The sequence below is a fragment of the Ochlerotatus camptorhynchus genome, unplaced genomic scaffold, assembly GCF_037179485.1.
Source record: "Ochlerotatus camptorhynchus isolate MF236.1 unplaced genomic scaffold, CSIRO-AGI_Acam_v1.1 ptg000544l, whole genome shotgun sequence".
In the NCBI taxonomy this organism is placed as follows: Eukaryota; Metazoa; Arthropoda; class Insecta; order Diptera; family Culicidae; genus Ochlerotatus; species Ochlerotatus camptorhynchus.
Window position 1 is genome coordinate 203,938 of NW_027041027.1, and position 17,727 is coordinate 221,664.

A 17,727-nucleotide genomic window follows, 5' to 3' on the forward strand; every position below is an offset into this window, starting at 1 on the left:
GGGTGCTCACACTCGATGATGATGATACGTGAGCGGGTATGCGTGACCACGCAACGATGATGCCCAAATTTGTTTGCGAATTTCCAATAGCACGGATTAATCTTTCCGAAAATGACACTTTCTACTAAAAAAAACTCACTTTTCGATCAATTTACCGGGAACTATGCCAGGAGTCACTTAGTGAGAAAAAACTGATAATTTATATCAAGCGAATACCGAAAAAACTTCCAAAACAACGGAGCGCGAAACAAGTCGACCGTACTTCTTGCTAGGACGCAGTGGGATGTGTCTTTTTTTTATAATCCATTTATTTGTCAAGGCTCAATGGAGAACTAGTCACTCGCAGAAAATCAGAGCGCTTGGTTGAAAACCCCTGGGGGGGGATGTGCTGTCAAATCAGCCTACTGATCATCTTGTATGAAACTGGTTCCAAACGTAAACAAACGCTGTAGGTTTCTTATGGCTTGTATACGTTTGGAACCAGTTATGCGAGGTAGGCGACGATTGTTCGTATTTGACAGCCACCTCCCCCCCTTGGAAAACCCACCGAGACAATGCGGTGGGTAGAACTCAGTGGGTAAAGCTGTATATTATTTTCCCTTTTTACATGTGCTGCCTCCTAGTTGGGGATATTCTCCGCATTGAAATATTTTGACATGAGTGTAAATTGATAAACTGCCGTTATACGCATAAGAGTCCCACGGTACATAAGGATTGCATAGAAAATGGGACAGTTATGCGTATAACGGCATTAAAGCGCGCGGAAAACATGTGCAAACATTAAAGCATACTTTAAGGAGATTCAACCATACTCATTGTTCCTGCAGTTACTGTGCAACTGACTTCCTCCAAAAAAATAAATACTTAAAAATAGTCAGTTTCGTATACTGCTGGCATGTAAAACCTTTACAAAATTTCGCTTTCCAGAACTGACCAATGGAAAAAAAGGTAATTTCCCACTGCAGACCATTGGGTAGTTATTGCATCGTAGTTTTGCCTCGCGATAGCTCGTTCTTTCCGGTGGAGTACGTGATACAGTTGGCAAATTTATTTTCACTGTGAAACATCTTAGAAAAAGTTTCTAAACATAATTCCAGAATTGGAATAGTGATTCAAATTCACTGAATTCGAATTGATCTAATTGAACTAAATTTATCTGCGACACCACCGGTACAACTCGCTTCGTCAGGTCGTGTGGCGCCGAGCGACGCAACAAAAAGCTCTGACTCCACCAAATTCCGGGGAGGCCTATACCCCGACGATCATCGCACACGCACGAGTTGGTCTTTTACGAACAAACCGATTTCGCTGCCTGAAGCCTGCCTGTTCGTCGAGGAACATCTTCCAACGCTGGAAAGACGCCCAAGAACACCCACCGTTGGAGCAACGCCTGGAAGAATAGGGTTAGAAGTTATTGGTTCTTGTTTGTTAAAGTTCTTAGGACAATTGCAGCTCAATTAGCCAAACTCAAAAGCTACTCAAATAGACATTAAGTCACACAAGCTAGGTTTGCCCTGGTCAATATCGGAATCGAACTTTGAATTGATTCTGAATGTTAGGCCTTTGTGCAACTCCTTAAATTTAATTTTTCGATTGATTTCTTTCGGTACGAATAAATGTTTTGAATCTATTTTATTATTTCGAGTTTAGTTTTGATTGTACCAGATCGTGGTCGTCAAATGCTGAACATTGTCGAAGTTTTTTGTTTTTTTTGTTTTTGCTGAGACAGTTTTCTACTATTAAGTTTTGGAGTTCGTTTGCTTTTAGATTACCGCGCCTTTGCAATAGTTTGGTTAGTTTGCTCGTATCGGTTGGGTTAAAGTGAAACATCAGTTCTGAGATGATTGCTGGACTTGCCCTGAAGGGATAGTCTCATACCGGGTATTTGAACGGAGTTAACGGTACTTCTTTTGGGAAGGTGGCGCTTAAGCTGTTTGCTTTAAGGAACAGAACGGAACGTTGAACGTCTTTCGGGGTAGATCAAACATTAAAACTAAGTTATTAAATTTATGTAATACTCTATGGTTCTTCTGTTATATACTGGAGTTCATAACTGAACATTTTGTATCTATCAAAAACTAATCATAATACTTAAAAAAATATAAACTAATATTCAACCACCTAGCCCGTCGGCTTAAATTGCGTTTAGCACGTTGTGTTTGCTAAAATGAACTAAACACAAAAATCGTCATTCATAAACTATCTCAATTTGAAGATACATAATTTTCCCTGTATTTTGAGACTATTACAGAAAATTTTCATTGAGGGATCTTAAACCACGGCTATATCCAACCGTTCTGATTCATATTTAGGGCACTTAAAGCATGTGCTGCAGAAAACGGACACATACTTTATGATAATAGATTATTTAGTTTCGTTTCTACAGTACATTGCTGAAATATCTTTAAATTGAGCCATCTAAAATGATATTTTAAAGTAAACATCAAACACATTTCGTAAAAAAAAAACGTTTTTTAACTGGGGCTACTAAAATTCAAACTTCGGACACTTGTCTTTGGAGATTCAAATTTGACCTAATTTTGAATATGGTTTTTCAAGCTACGCACGATAATCTCATTATAATCTGTATAATCTCATTATACTGGTGGCGGGGAGGGGGGGGGAGGCACCCCTCACCATCCCTCTCCAAAGGGGGAGTTTGGTAAAAAGAGATGATTAAACTGATTTGTACCTTCCTAATACTCTGTTCAGACTATGGCTTATATCATGTAATATAGGCTGTCTTGCAATGAGCACTCATACATAGGATTTCCAGTGAAAACTAGATGTATGAGTGCTCATTGCAAGATAGCTTATATTACATGATATAAGCCATAGTCTGTCCAGGGTATAAAAGTTGTCTAGCTCGCTTTCTATTCTCTATATGCAATTTTCACACTGCCGTACTCTTAAACGGAACTATCAATTCTATACTTTCATTTCCTCATCTATCGTATAAAAATTACCACTTTAGTCTGTTATTTGAAATTAGCATCTTCAACTATGTCATTCTACTCGTTTATTATATCAACGTTATATTTGAATTCATGTTTAATGTCATTTAATCTTATTAAATATAAAAGTTACTGTAATTTTAAAATAATATTTAAATAAATGAATAAAACTGTCTTGTTCGAAGTATGAATCACATTTTTTCACAGTGAAAAATTGTGATTCATATTTCAGACACTTTATTTTTTTAAGAATGTAGGGGGTGCATTAATATTTTTGCCAGCAATGTTATCATTCAGGGATGATACATATAAAAATCGTGATATATTTTTAATGTTTATATCATATAGGTGTATAGGTATTTCAAGACATAATTATAAAGTGTCCGAAATATGAATTAGAACGGTATCAATGTAGAAAGAGCAAAAAAAGTGATGATAAATATTGTATTACTATCTTCGACACACTCCAAACACCGCAAAGTAGACGAAAACGGGTGAAATTGGTGATGGCTTAGTTAGGGAGAGAGAAATCGCACACACATAGGAGATAGGAGCGAACACACACAAGTAAACCAAAATCGATTGGAACATGTAAATAAAGATACGTAGGATAATGTTATGCACTAAATATACCGCCTGAAAAGTTCCGTAATAATAAATGTTTTCGTAATATGATCATCTCCTTAGATTTAATTAATTAAATGTATTCGACATTACTTCGCGTTCTCCGTTGTAGTTTGCGTGTCCCGTCCTCATGTTGAGAGTTTGAATGTTCGGGAGAGTAGTCCACTTCCAGATCGGGGTGACGTCTAGTGGCAAGTGACGAGACTGCCGATGATGATAAATTCTCTTTTGTAGAGGTTTTTAGGTATGGGTAAGCTCTCACCGACTCTCTGAGTGACTATCGTGTTTGTGGTTTCATGGAGATAATAGGGTTTTCCCATTTTGGACGTTTAGTTGAAAGCCGGCTTGCCTGATCCGTAAATCCTTTCTAGGAAATTTAATGGACTCGCCCTTAGGAGAGTCTCAACCGGGCAAATTTACATTGGGTGTGTGGTCTCCCTTGTGGAGTGGCGCTTAAGCCACACGTTTTTAGAGACGGATCGCCCGGGCTGGCTACAGAATGCGCGCGCGGCCCCAACGCCGCTCGCTTATATTGTGGCTGCTGACTTACTGCATTCATGAAAAAATTGGTTGGTACAGTATATTAAGTATCGGGGTAGGAATCCATGCCCGTGATTAATTGATTCTTTGATTTACACGATGCTTGACGTTCACCATTTTTTCAAAAGTAAATTATTTAAAACCAATAGTTTTCTTATTGGAATCGATACGTAGAGAAAATTCCGATCAATTAATGCAAATATATTGAACTGTATCATGCAATAGCGGAGTTATAATCGTTCAAAACCTATCAACTTATCGTTACATGTTTATTTTTCGTACACGCAACGTGTATACCCATATAAAAAACCTTCTTCAAAAATCCACACAGGACGTTTTTTTAGAGCAGTCTGTTCACTCTACTGCAACTCGGGATAAAAATCTCTTAGACCGTCATAAAAATTATACGTATTGTATTGGAACTAAAGAATAACTAAACATTTCAAGTCATTTGGTAATGTGGTTTAAAAGTTACAGCTGTGTATGTGTGTGGTATTAATTTCGTGTTCAACCTTTAAACTTAATGATGATTCAATAGTGTCGTCCTTGTTCATTTCACATGATTATCATGTTCCCAAGTGGATGCAATATTTAATTAAAAATTAAATGTTCAGATTAAAAGAGTGTCTGGTATTCGGTGCATTACGGTATGCATTTAGTCACTTTCTGTTTCTCATAAATATAATTTGTCGATCACAAACATAATTTACATTCAAATAAATTTATGGTTTCATCTTTCTTTCCTATTTCAGAAAAGCTGGCATATAAGACTGTAATAAATTAGAGAGGTAAGTACCAACGTCCAAATTTTTTCACTGAGAAATGCCAGTCTTGTAAAAATTAGTTCAGTAAAAAAATCCCATAGGGAAGATTACTAGTTATGGCTATACTTTTCTATTATGGTGTGTTCCAATTATTACCTATAAAATTCCCATATGTCATAATAGGAACGTATAGCTTTAACTAGTACATCTACCCTACATCCTTGTGAAACGGAGAATTGATCAAATACTACCTATATGAAAAATATAACCATATGTAAAAATCTCTCCTTATTACTATTATTCATTGATATATATATATATATTTTTCTCCATTCCATTAAGTTTATCACGCTTTAAGGGGTCAGAGCGCGGAGGATTAAAAATGTGTGACAAGTAACGCATATGGTATAGGAAAAACGTGACGAAAGGAAGGTTTTTATTTTTCCAGAATTTAGCATGATTTACTTAATGCATACTCCCAATGGTATCTTAACAGCTACAGAGGCAGAATAAATTGGAAAGTGACTGAAAATTGTTGAAAAAAAATTTCAAAGTGGGCCGCAATCGATAAATGTTTGAGAATTACTGCGAAAGTTACAACTAATCCCTCCCTTTCCTACTTTAGCAATTAAAACTAACTGAAAATCCCGGTAGCTAAAGTTCCCCCTTCATTAGCGCATTTAAAAGGCGGTACTTTCCGTGCAGTTATTTGTGGCATGCACTCTGGATAGATATGAAGGGACTTTTCCAGTCGTATAAAATCAGGTAGGCAGACTAAACAACAATTGAGAAAAAATGCACATAGAAAAACACTTAATTGATTGAAATGCCTTTCATGTTTCTCAATCGGTTCGGTTGGAGTGTCCTAATAGTGCAATTTGTACAAATATTCTAAAATTAATTTGCTTAACTAATGTTGTCGGGCCAATCCCCAGCAGTGGAGTCATAGAGTGGTACATGGAGCATTAAAGCGCAGCTTGTTCCAAGACCAGTAGCAAATGCCGGTCTTGCTTTTATGTTTGGCTGTCAGGTGGAAGATTTATGAAAATTACAGATGCAATGAGTTTGAAACTAAAGCTTGTGTAGCAAATGACTGAACGTTAATATATTGCTGATCAACATTTAGTTGAAAATAGGTTTCTCCATGATCAATACATAAGTATAACCTTATCGATTTTATTCATTATTTTACTGTTGAAGAATTCAATGAAACGGACTTCATGTAGAATTGTTTGATACAATTGAAATTTTCACAAGGCTCCCTCAAACTGCTTTTGCCACTATGGTGAAATTCTCGTAGGAACCCGCGAGCGGCAAGTTTGCCGCAGCGTCAATAATGTCGGCAACAGATTCGTCGTTGAATGAAGAGCTGCTTTTGTTGATTAGTTCAGTGCCAACATTTCAAAGGGGCGTAATTGCATTTGTAAACAATGGCTTTAGTCGTCGATTTCTCGCGAATGAAAGCTCACTCATGAAAATGAATGACACCAGCATGCAGAGGTATGTTTCCTGTATCAGCTAGCATTTGTAATGTGGAGGGGTGGGTTTTAATTTGCGAGAAATCGACGTCTAAAGCCATTGTTTACAAAAGCAATTACGCCCCTTTGAAATGTGCCGAATAATGAGTCTTGTCAGATTTAAGTCACTTTCTAGAAGGCAACAGGCGTATTTCCGTGTGTGATCAATGTGGCTTCAGCCACTAAACATTGCTGCCAATGAATTCTCCTGTGATTTTATGAGATTTTAGCTCAAGTTAGACTCTTGCCATTTCTCCGATGGCACCTGTAACTTGCAAGTTACATGTATGACCTGGTACTAAGTATTACCAGCAACTTTGATTTACCCATTATCTAGTGATTTTATGTTTCGCCTAATAGGTTTCGGCTCATGACAGATTTTGTCGCATACGCAATTTTTCGGTGCACGCGATGCAAGTATTTAAAATATTTGACAAATCTCAGGTAATTACGAGGCAGAATGTGTCTTTTCTTCATTCAGATGAAGAATTCAATAATCAAATGTCATGATTACATGCATCGGAGAACGATAGTTCCGTTGCGTTCCATGTTTCCTGAAAAAGCTAAAATCTGACGCGAATCTTTCCGGTTTAAATTAAGCTTTGTCTATGTTTTCAACAGAAGGGAATATGAATCTTCCATAGCTATTTAGACCATTTTGACTGAAGCGCCATATTTCATAAGGGCGTATGTATTTTCATGGGCACTATGTTTGAGAAAAAACATATCGCAGAAATCGTTTTCGAGGTATTTAGAAAATACCTAAAAAGTTTTCAACGATTTCTAATGTTGCACCTTGATGATCCACAATCGGTTTAAAGTTACAGGCAGAAAGTAATGATTATTTCTACTTTCTCATGTAGAATTTGTTGAACAATATTGTACCTAAATACGCAGTAATCAAATATCATTGGTAAGTACTATTATTTTCCTGCAGCACATCGTAACGGTATTGCAAAAAATAAGGAGAAGTGCTTCAGTTTTGACCATAGTCCCTTATTTTGACCATACGTCAGAAAGAAAATTATTAAATCGCAATTTTCATGCGCTTTGTGGGCGATATGTATATGTCCTCCGATGAATGAGATTTGATTCAACAATCTAAACACAAATTAAGATCTCAAACATGTAAAAAATGTGAAATATCATCAAAATATGACCAATAAAGGAGAATGGTCAAAAAAGGTGCGATTCCCATACCTTTGATTGTACTCAAGCTAATGCAGATTTTATCATCAACCATCAATTGATAAATCACTTGTAACGTTGTAACGTATTTAACTTTCAATAAATGAGAATGGATTAATGTGCTTTAGACCGTTTCAAAATAACGACAAAAATCCCAAGTAACAATTTGGGTTTTATGAGGATTCCGTAGACCATGATTCAGACTTTTAGATTGTTTTAAACCCTCGCTAAGACTTGCAAACTTTATTACTAATGAAGACTTCCTCCCTTTCGATGTAGCCGTCTGCACTTGTCAACCAAGCTCACCTCTTATCTATCTCAGAGTCGACAAATTGTACTTGAACAAAATCACCTGAATCACTCAACGAAATTCCAACCTGAAACTTTTATTTTGGTGTATGCAAGAATTGGTACACAAGCGTTAAGTTACTTTAAGAAAACCAAGCCGAATGAAATATATTCAGGGAGCAGTAAAATTTACACAAGAACCAATTTGTGCACGCACTTTTTGTATTGTATAGCAAAAAGGGAAATGTTCTAGGTGTCCGCAGATTCCACGTGTTCGTCGCTCGATTACTTCTCCCTTCTAGGGCCGTGATGTCGTTCCAATTCCAATTCTTGTGTTGACGTACGACCGGTTCAACGACTGGGAAGCGGTTTCACTGTGCACAATATTCACTACTGTCATCGAGAGGAATTCAGCCTAACTCGCTAAGCGACACCTTGTCTCAAGCTAACCAACTGGCCTCAGCGTATCGATGAGGTCCAGTTCACCACAATGTGGGCACTAAACCGCGCACTATAACTTATTGTTCTTAGCGAGATAGGTTGCACTTGGAGTCTGAGCTCCTTTAGCATGTATAATTAAGATTCAACCGGAGGAAAATTATTAATTATCACTGAACTGTCCAACACTTTTCATTTTCCGGTAAAAATGACGGGTTTGGTTTTCACTTACTGAACTTCTAGAAAGACACCTGTAGATGCACCAATCTTCTTCGCTTCCCAGGATCTGAGAGAACGTCATTCGAGGACCCTTGTATAGAAACGACAGTTTCAGGCAGGCATTATCATCATACGATCATCAGCTTATCGATGACGATTGTATCACATGATTTTGCGTGCCTCTGGGTTTCTCTTGCATGCGTGTCGAACAGTAGGTAGTCTTCTCCGCTGCAGCAATATTGGAGCAATAGACACCTTATCTCCTACACTAGCTAGAGCTATTCGAAAACCCTATCTTTACAACTCCTGGCTGACACGTTTAATTCAACGATACCGTTCCGATTCAAATTTCGGACACTTTCATTTTTAATTAAATATTACATCCAGTTAGAAACAAAGTAATAATGTTAGATGATCGTGGAGGGCACTAGTCAAAAAAATTTAAAATTTACAAGGCATGTGGATCATATTCGACCGAGATAATCAACTTTTAAAAGTGTCCGAAATTCGAGTTTAAGTGTCCGAAATTTGAATCGGCACGGTACATTCAATGCTTTTCGCTGCTCCCAATAAAGAAAAAAGGAAAGAATAAAGAAGTACCTAATGAAATTGGCTAGCTAGCGGAATGCTTAAATAAAACAGCAAAAAAGGGGTTATCTTCCATTTAATTCCACTTAAATAATTTTGGTATCCATGACAGATACGTATTTCGACTACAGTCTTCATCAGTGTCATTCCCACTAAAGACTTATCAAAAACCTAACCCCCTTAAGTACTCATCCCCTAGGTATAAATGTCAAGATCACAGGTATAAAAATGAACATTACATTACCCCGCATGTCACTACGCCGAACGCCGTTACCCTGAATGCTATTACCCCTTATGTACTACTATCCCGAATGACCATTACCCCAAAATTAAGACAAATGTAAGAACAGCATGAGATCTAGGGCATATTTAACGCATAATTTTATAGATTTTTTTTTTGTAGTTTGTACCAAATACAAATAAAAATTTCTCATTGGAATTTAGAAGCATTTAATTTTTCAACATATAAGGGAAATGGATGTAATGTCGGCCTAAATGCCTCTAATTTGGGCCCATACATAAATTCAGCAATCGACTAAATTTTCAATAGCGACCAAAAATATCCATACGCGTTCATTCAGATAAAATTGATAAATAACAGATTTTTAGCGATGGGCCCAATCTTATATCCATGGGCCAACATTAAAGCCATTTCCCCTAGGTACACTAAAGTCTTTTTTTACGACGACTTTCGAAATAGCACGGTTTATTTACACCGATTTTTGAAGTAACGCAGTTAAAGCCACAACATTCGAAGGGAACGGACTTTAAAAAAAAACAATTTTCGGCACTTCGGATAGGTTGAGCGTCTCTACCCCGTTTGTCATAATGCTGTTGGATTAATTGCCGTTTAGCATAACAGCCATTTGGCATAATCGTAGGAAAATAAATGTTTAAACTTTACAAAGTTAAATTATGCTCGGGAACAAATCCGATTCCATTTTCATGAATAAAAAATAATGAAATTACAAAACTTGCCACCCCATGAAATAATGACAATGGTTCATGATATAATGATGGAAATTCATGATTTCATAATGCAACGGGATTAAGACCGCTACAAGCGATACACGTACCTGACAAACCGTCTTCATAAATCGCACTACATAAGTAGCTCTTATTCGCATTTTGCTTACCAACTTTTACAAGTAGTCTAGTAGTCAAAGCATCAGTTTAATGATCCCGAGGATCTTGGTTCGAATCCAGTCTGACGCTTTATTTTTTTACATGTTTTGATTTAAAAACTAAAAGTTAAATTCATGAATTTAGTTCATGATTTCAACTCCGATGCTGCATGCTTTCGGGTATACTGGCTGTGTTACACAAAAATAGGTCATGATATCATGAATATTATTCATGGTGTATATTCATAGCATGTAAACACGCTATGCTCATGAAATTATGAGACATTTTCTCATTTCAGAGATTGGATTTGTTTCTGTGTAGAATGTTCTTCTTTCCTTTATTTAACGTCGGTCTCTGTTCCGCAATCTAGTGCCAATCACCAACGGACATCGATTGCCATCCATTGACGGCAATCGAATGTGCAGGAAGGCAGCTTCCACACCTGCGTAGAATATCGCACCCATTCAACGCACATGGGCCGGGACCAACGGCTTTACTTCCCTTCCGAAGGAAGACGTGACCAGAGATTTTTATGCCTCAGAAAAATCCCACCGACCTCGGCTGGGATTGAATCCAGACCCATCGGGGTGTTAGAAAGCAGTCACGCTTACCACTACACCACCGGCGCCGGCTTTGTGTAAAATGTGATACATATACAAACAGACATAACACTTAATTCATCGTTCAAGCATTTAACACTCATTTTTAATAGTTTTACTTTCGCAAATCGCCTACCGGAACCTTGACATACCTATGAAAACTCGCATAACATAAGAAAAAGACATATCTTCGTTGATCGATTCTCTTCATCAACCCTCTTTTTTTGTTTACCACGGCAACATAAACGAATATGAGTGCCTGAAACAACACACTCGATGCAGTAGCGTTATTTGTGAAAGAGAAAATTGATGAAGAGAATCGATCAACAATGATAGGCATTTTCTCGTGTTAAGTGAGAAATCTATATATTGTATATATATGTTTATATTCCTTGCATGCAACATTGTTTGTGGCCTGGAGCTGAAAGTCTCTCTAATAAAGGAAAAAATGTTTGTGGCTTAGCAAGCAAGTTTATTTTCTGTGGATAGCTCATGAGGTGTCGTATCTGAGTTTTTAGACGATGTCTTTTTTATAGTTTGTTCAAAGAGTTTAATCTGTTTGATAACAACTCATGTCAGAGAATTGCAAAAAAAAAATCGCAAATAAATGGAAGAGTTACTTCAAAACGAAGTCATCATATCAAGGCAACAACTTATGAGTTCGATAAATGTGTGCGACATGAAACTTCTTTTATCCTACACAGCAAAAAATAAATTTTAATATTACATCCAAGAGGATGCACTTTAGTCATGTTGAAAAGCTCATGTAATTTTTATGGCCACAAAAATAAAGAGTAATGTCAGTTCATGCAATGTATTAATGATAATGTTATCCTTTTTGACAAGTAATATTACACCATATTCTCGACACGATTTAAGTACATCCACTTTGATGTGATATTAAAATATTTTTTTTTCCTGTGTAGCAGCTAATTTTGCATTTATAAGCAACCAAGAACCATTTGAACAATAAATGGTGAATCATGGAGTAACATGCCTTATTGTTTCATGAGCTGTACTTCAACGTAATATAGTACAGTTGAATAACAGCTCTGTTTCAAAAGAAGTGAAAATACTCCATCCAAATTATTGTACCGTAAAACGGGGTATCTTTGATAATGCGGGTAACTTTGAAAGTATTATGTAAAGATTAAATTTACTCGCTGCGCTTTTTCCAAATTAGAAACATTGGTTCTATATTGTAGCTTAAGGTATTTCCGTTGATATCGTATATAGTTTTTATAAAGTATGTGTTACATATTTTACAAACATATTACAAACAATTTTCATGTTTTTCGCCTGTTTAAAAAAACACTCAAACCATCACTTATGAAATGTATCTCCGATATAGCCATCATAAATTCAATGTTGTATTCTTATTGCTTATGATGTTTTCTGATTACATACTCATTCAAAGTTTCATATTTAAAGAACTAAATTGTTTGAATTTCACCCATTTTTTCAACATTCATCGAGCATTATCAAAGTAACCCCAAATCATAAAACTGAAGTTCGGTCACAAAACTAAAAAAAATAGTGCAAATGCAATGATTTTTGTTAAACATATTACTAACGAATGTACTCGTGGATCGTCAGTACTTGTTTTAAAAATATACCATTTAAAAAATATTTATTGCTGTAAAAATTATTAAGAATATACTTTAAAAAACTTTCAATGTTACCTCGTTTTACGGTACCTTCTTTTTATCATGAGCTGTTCTTTCCCTTTTTCCTTCTTTTGAATATGAGCTGTTCTACAACGGAATACGAAAGAACAGCTAAAGATAAAAAAAAGGAAAATAATCTTTATGGCGTATTTTCCCTCCTTTTGAACATGAGTTATTCTTCAACAGAATATGAAAGAACAGCTCATGATAAAAAGATGGAAAAATAATTCTTTTGAATTCTTTGTATGTTTGAATTTGTAAAGCTTAAACATTCATTTTCCCACGTTTATGCCAAATGACCGTTATACCAAATTAACATTATGCCAAATCGACAGTATGCCAAACGGCATTAAGCCAAACTGCATTAAGCTAAACAGAGTAGAACCAGGTAGGTAGTTGGCAAATCAAAGTTAGCCCCTGTCGAAAATAGAAGAACTATAAAAGTGATGATTTAAAAAAAAATCATTGTGTGGTATACACGTGCCACCTTAAAATGATTTTATTATGTAAATGGAGCATTCTTTTTCTGGCTAATGCTATGTTCAAATCTATATATACAACTAAAAATCAGAAGAAAAAAAAATAAAAAAGTATTGTTTTATTTTATATGTCTATTGAGTAGCCCTTGAGATTTCTACAAACGTTGAATTAACCAGATTTTATTATAATAATTTCAGGGCTGTTACAAGATTTTTTAAATTTGATCCGCAAAATCCGCGATTTCTCAAAACAAATCCGTGGCTTCAAATACTAATCCCCGACAAAAAAAACTGTTTTCATTACCTAAAAATACCAATTGTTTACTACTACCATACTATTACTACTACTACTACTACTACTACATGGCATTTCAAGTATATTGCTTATAGCATATTAGATTTTTGCCTGCTCTATGCCTGTACCATTAGACTGATGCAAAATTTGAAATTTTAGCTCCACAGTGTTCAAACGGTTTCAAATAGGGTCCTGATAAGCCTCCGAAAGTTTAAACTCATTTAGTGAGAAACTGACTTGGCACAAACCATTTGAAGTTTATATGGAAATTACAAATTTTGCATCAGTCTACTGTACCATCCTATGCCCAAGGAAGTAGAAAAATTTTCCAACCCGAAAAATTAATAGACCGGACGGTAAACGAACTCAGTCGCCTCCACCATGGACTTGCTTTGTAGCTGCGCCCTTACCGACTGAGCTAAAGGAGTATCGTTTGTTACCTTTGAAAATAAATTAAAAATAACAATGCATCATCTTCAGTTATTTATGTACAGTATAAATTCCGAGTAATAAGTGAACATAATAAAACACCCTTACATTATGAGATTCTATTGAATAATAGCGGCCTAGATTTCATTAAACATTGTTTAAAAAAAAATAATGCATTTTCATAAGAAATGCAAATTTTCTTGAAAATTTACTTTTGCATCTCTTACGTATCCTGCTGTCCTAGGGTCTTTCCAATGGTGATGATTTCATGATATGTTTTTTTCTAATATGAACCTAGCACTTTTTCGTTGTCAAATCATAGCCGAATCGTATATATGTGACTTTGTGTATCATGCACGACTTATTACTATGTATACCGGAAATTATAGGTTTTAAAAATCGTCCAGAACATCAACCAAGACTGCAAAATGTCTGTAGTATCGAAAAATGTCCAATCAGTTTCAAAGTGTCTATGTGGATCATGCATGATCTATTTTCGAGTATTCCAGATGTTCAAGATCAACTACTAGATCAACCGAGATCGGGACAATGTCTTTAGTATCGAAATATTTCCAGACAGATGCACAGTGTCTATGTGGATCATGCATGAATTATTGCCATGTATACCTGATGTTTTAAGTTCTCCAAATTGTTCTGGAGTTCAGATGATTTATTCTACTAGATCAACCATGACTGGGATAAAGTCTGTAGTATCGAAATATAGCCAAATAGATTCATAGTGTATATATGGCTAATGTTTAATTATTTCCACGTATACCAGACGATCTAGGTTTTCCAAATGGTCCTGCAATTCAGATGATTTGTTTTACGAGATCAACAGAGACTGAGATAGGGTTAACTACCCCATTTCCGGCATATTAAGCACAACCCGCACTTAGTATTGCTTAATCTAGCGCAGTTTAGCACCAAACGAAATGTTATTATTACTGATGGCTTCCAAATTTATTTACCATTCCGTATGTACCGTGAAATTTGATAAAGAGAAACCAATCGTTGAGATATTGTCAAAAGTCTAACACTGCTTCTTGACGCCAAACTCGGCCTACGGATTCTAAACTCGGCCTAACGCATTGAAACGCCAATGAATTCACTCCGGCCTATCGGATAAAGATAAAAATTGATTCGGTCGGAGCGCTTCTTTTGTTTTTGGGAATAATGGGTGCAAACCTTCATATCACGCGTTCTTATTGACTTCGTTCCGTAGCTTATTAACTAAAACATCGTACCAAACACATAATTGACTTGTTAACTCATAAAATCATGGATTAATTTGAAGTTTTCTGCTCGATAGACCCAAAATGGGCGATTAGGCCGAAGTAGTTCTCTACCCTAATATTCGTAGTATCGAACTATCGATTTGGAAATCTTAGAATATTTGGCATACACGGAAATAGGTTGGCATGATCCACATAGACACTGCAAATTTGCATATTAAGACATATTTCGATACTACATATATTGAATTAGTCTTGGGTGATCTAGTAGAAAAATATTCTGATCTCCAGAATGATTTCAGAACCTATAACATCTTGTATACGTAGCAATAGATCGGGTGCAATCCACATAGACACTTTGAATCTGTTTGGACATATCTCGATACTACATACATTATTGCAGTCATTGTTGATATAGTAGAACAAATCAACTGAACTCCAGGACGATTTAGAAAACCTAGGATATCCGGTATAAATGGCAGTTACTCGCATATATAAAATTCGTTTATGATTTGATAACATAAAATGTTATGTTCATATTGGAAATAAAAAAAACATGAAAATGTCTCACATTGGACAGACCCCAGAGAATTTCCGGTGTGACTTATGGAATTGAGATCATTTCTCGATTATTTGCAGGGTGTTTGGTTTGAACCGGTAAAAAATTGAGAGCCAAATGAACAACAAAATTGATGACAGCAAAATAATCCGGGACGGAAAGGTTACAATGAATTCCACAATTTTTGTGACAGCACATCAGTACCTTTGCGGTTTTCGCGACATCATTTAATGTTTCCGCGATTCTCGCGACTGAAAATTTAAATCCATGACAGATCCGCAAAAATCGCGAAATCCACGAAATTCGCGAAATTCGCGCCTGTTGTAACAGCCCTGTAATTTGTTCGTAAAATAAATGCATTTTAAGATTGCATTCGTATACCTCCCTTTGAGAATTTTGAAATCATCTGCATTTTCATAGTTCTTCTATTCATGACGGGAGCTAACTTTCATTCGGCAATAAATTTCAGATTTTTTGCCACGATTTTTTTTTAATGAAAACTGGCAATTAAACGTCTTGCACCGATCATTATCACACAATTATTAACAGAGCCCAGTAACGGGGGTAGATCACCTTTTCGTGGTACGTTACGGCATGTAAGATCTACCACCGATTCCTAGTCTTGACTACTTAAAACTAGGGGAACTAGGATTTGTCAGTAATCAAAGGAACACATCTTAGTCCTTGTTACTTATTATGCCTTGTTGATAGTGATAAGACTCGGCTTTGTCTACCGAGGATAATCTTGAAACAAGGAAAAAAATGAGTTAGTTGTCTTCATATATGTGATTCCTAACCTTCTATTCGTTGTTCCCTAGTTTGAAGTGGTTCAGACTAGGGTTTCGATGCATGGTCGTTATCGGTGTAATTGCTTAATTTTATTGCTAATGAATCAAATTTTGACTAGCAAAGGGGCGCGCCTTTGGAGGGTGTTCCAACACTCCGAAGGGTATAAATAGCGGGACCTTTCATTTAGAATCGATTCCTTGCGATGAAGGCAAATGTACAACTGTATCAAAACCGAATACTTCATCATTTCTCAATAGTGATGAAGTAATACGACATGCACTAAACTAAGGACACGGGATATACTACAATAGATCAAATTACTGGTCGCAGTAGTTTTATGTCCCGAACAGAGGAGAAAAAAACAGAGCTAACAACATGATTGGTTCCATAAAACGTTTCTGCTTTAACTTTCACGATCCGTATACGATAAAAACATTGTACATTGTTTATGTAAGATCAATATTAGAATACTGCAGCATAGTTTGGTCTCATGTAAAGAATAGAGTCCGTTAAAAAGCAGTTTCTATTGTATGCATTCCGCAAATTAGGTTGGATCGTAATTCCTCTGCCATCTTGCACAGCTCGATGCATGCTCATAAATATCCCAATATTAATGATTTCATTCGTAAACGATATCGTATCACATCGCATTGATTCAACAAAACTATTGTCATCCTTAAATTTATATAAGTCATCTAGGCATCTACGAAATAGAAATATATTTGCTACAAACCGCCTTCGTACGAATAAAGCCAAATTTGGACGCATACTAAAAAATAGCACTTAAGCCAACAATTGTAAAACGCTCTACACTGATTGACGACAAATAAAATAAAAAAATTGAAATTAAATAAAACTCCGGGGTTTAATGGTAAGTATGAGATTTTTACAGAGCTTTTCAAAAAGCTTCTGTAGACTTTTATTAAGAACTAATTGACTTTTTCAAGAGTCAATTATTTCGGACAAATCCTTCATAAGATAATTTTCTAGGTTTTATGTATTAGCTGGAATGCAATAACATCATTCAATTTCAGAACTATTCTTAATTTATATTCACCGGTTGTGTGTAAAAGAGCCTTTTAGGTATTTTTCTTCTATTGAACAGGTGTAGTTATTCCTTTGAGTTTTAAGGGTTTCATTCTTTTTTGTACTAGAGTGTAATTGTTATCATTAGAAGGAGGAAAAGTAATTGAATAAACGTTGATTGGGTATTTGCCCTTCTTTTGATCATGAGCTGTTCTTACATGTTTAATTTAACCAGAACTTAATAAAAAACCCGAATTTATCCACCTATGGTGTGATCAGACCCTTCTTACTTATTCAAGTTTATTTATTTTATTGTCATTTTCAGTGACCAAGCCCCCCACCCCCGTGTCATCCAGTGACGCTACGCCACTGCCTGGGGGTACCCGGAATATATCCGGGTGTAG

At 36.0% G+C, this 17,727-nt stretch overlaps 1 protein-coding gene across 3 annotated transcripts in view; it reads left to right on the forward strand.

Annotated features, from left to right (window-relative positions):
* The window catches only part of mol (dual oxidase maturation factor 1 mol), a 210,664-nt gene that overhangs the window by 141,282 nt on the left and 51,655 nt on the right, over window positions 1–17,727 (forward strand). For all 3 annotated transcript variants that reach the window (XM_065236298.1, XM_065236300.1, XM_065236299.1), the window contains exon 4: window positions 4,871–4,906. The gene's annotated coding sequence lies outside the window, so the exon portion shown is untranslated. The remainder of the gene's footprint in view (window positions 1–4,870; window positions 4,907–17,727) is intronic.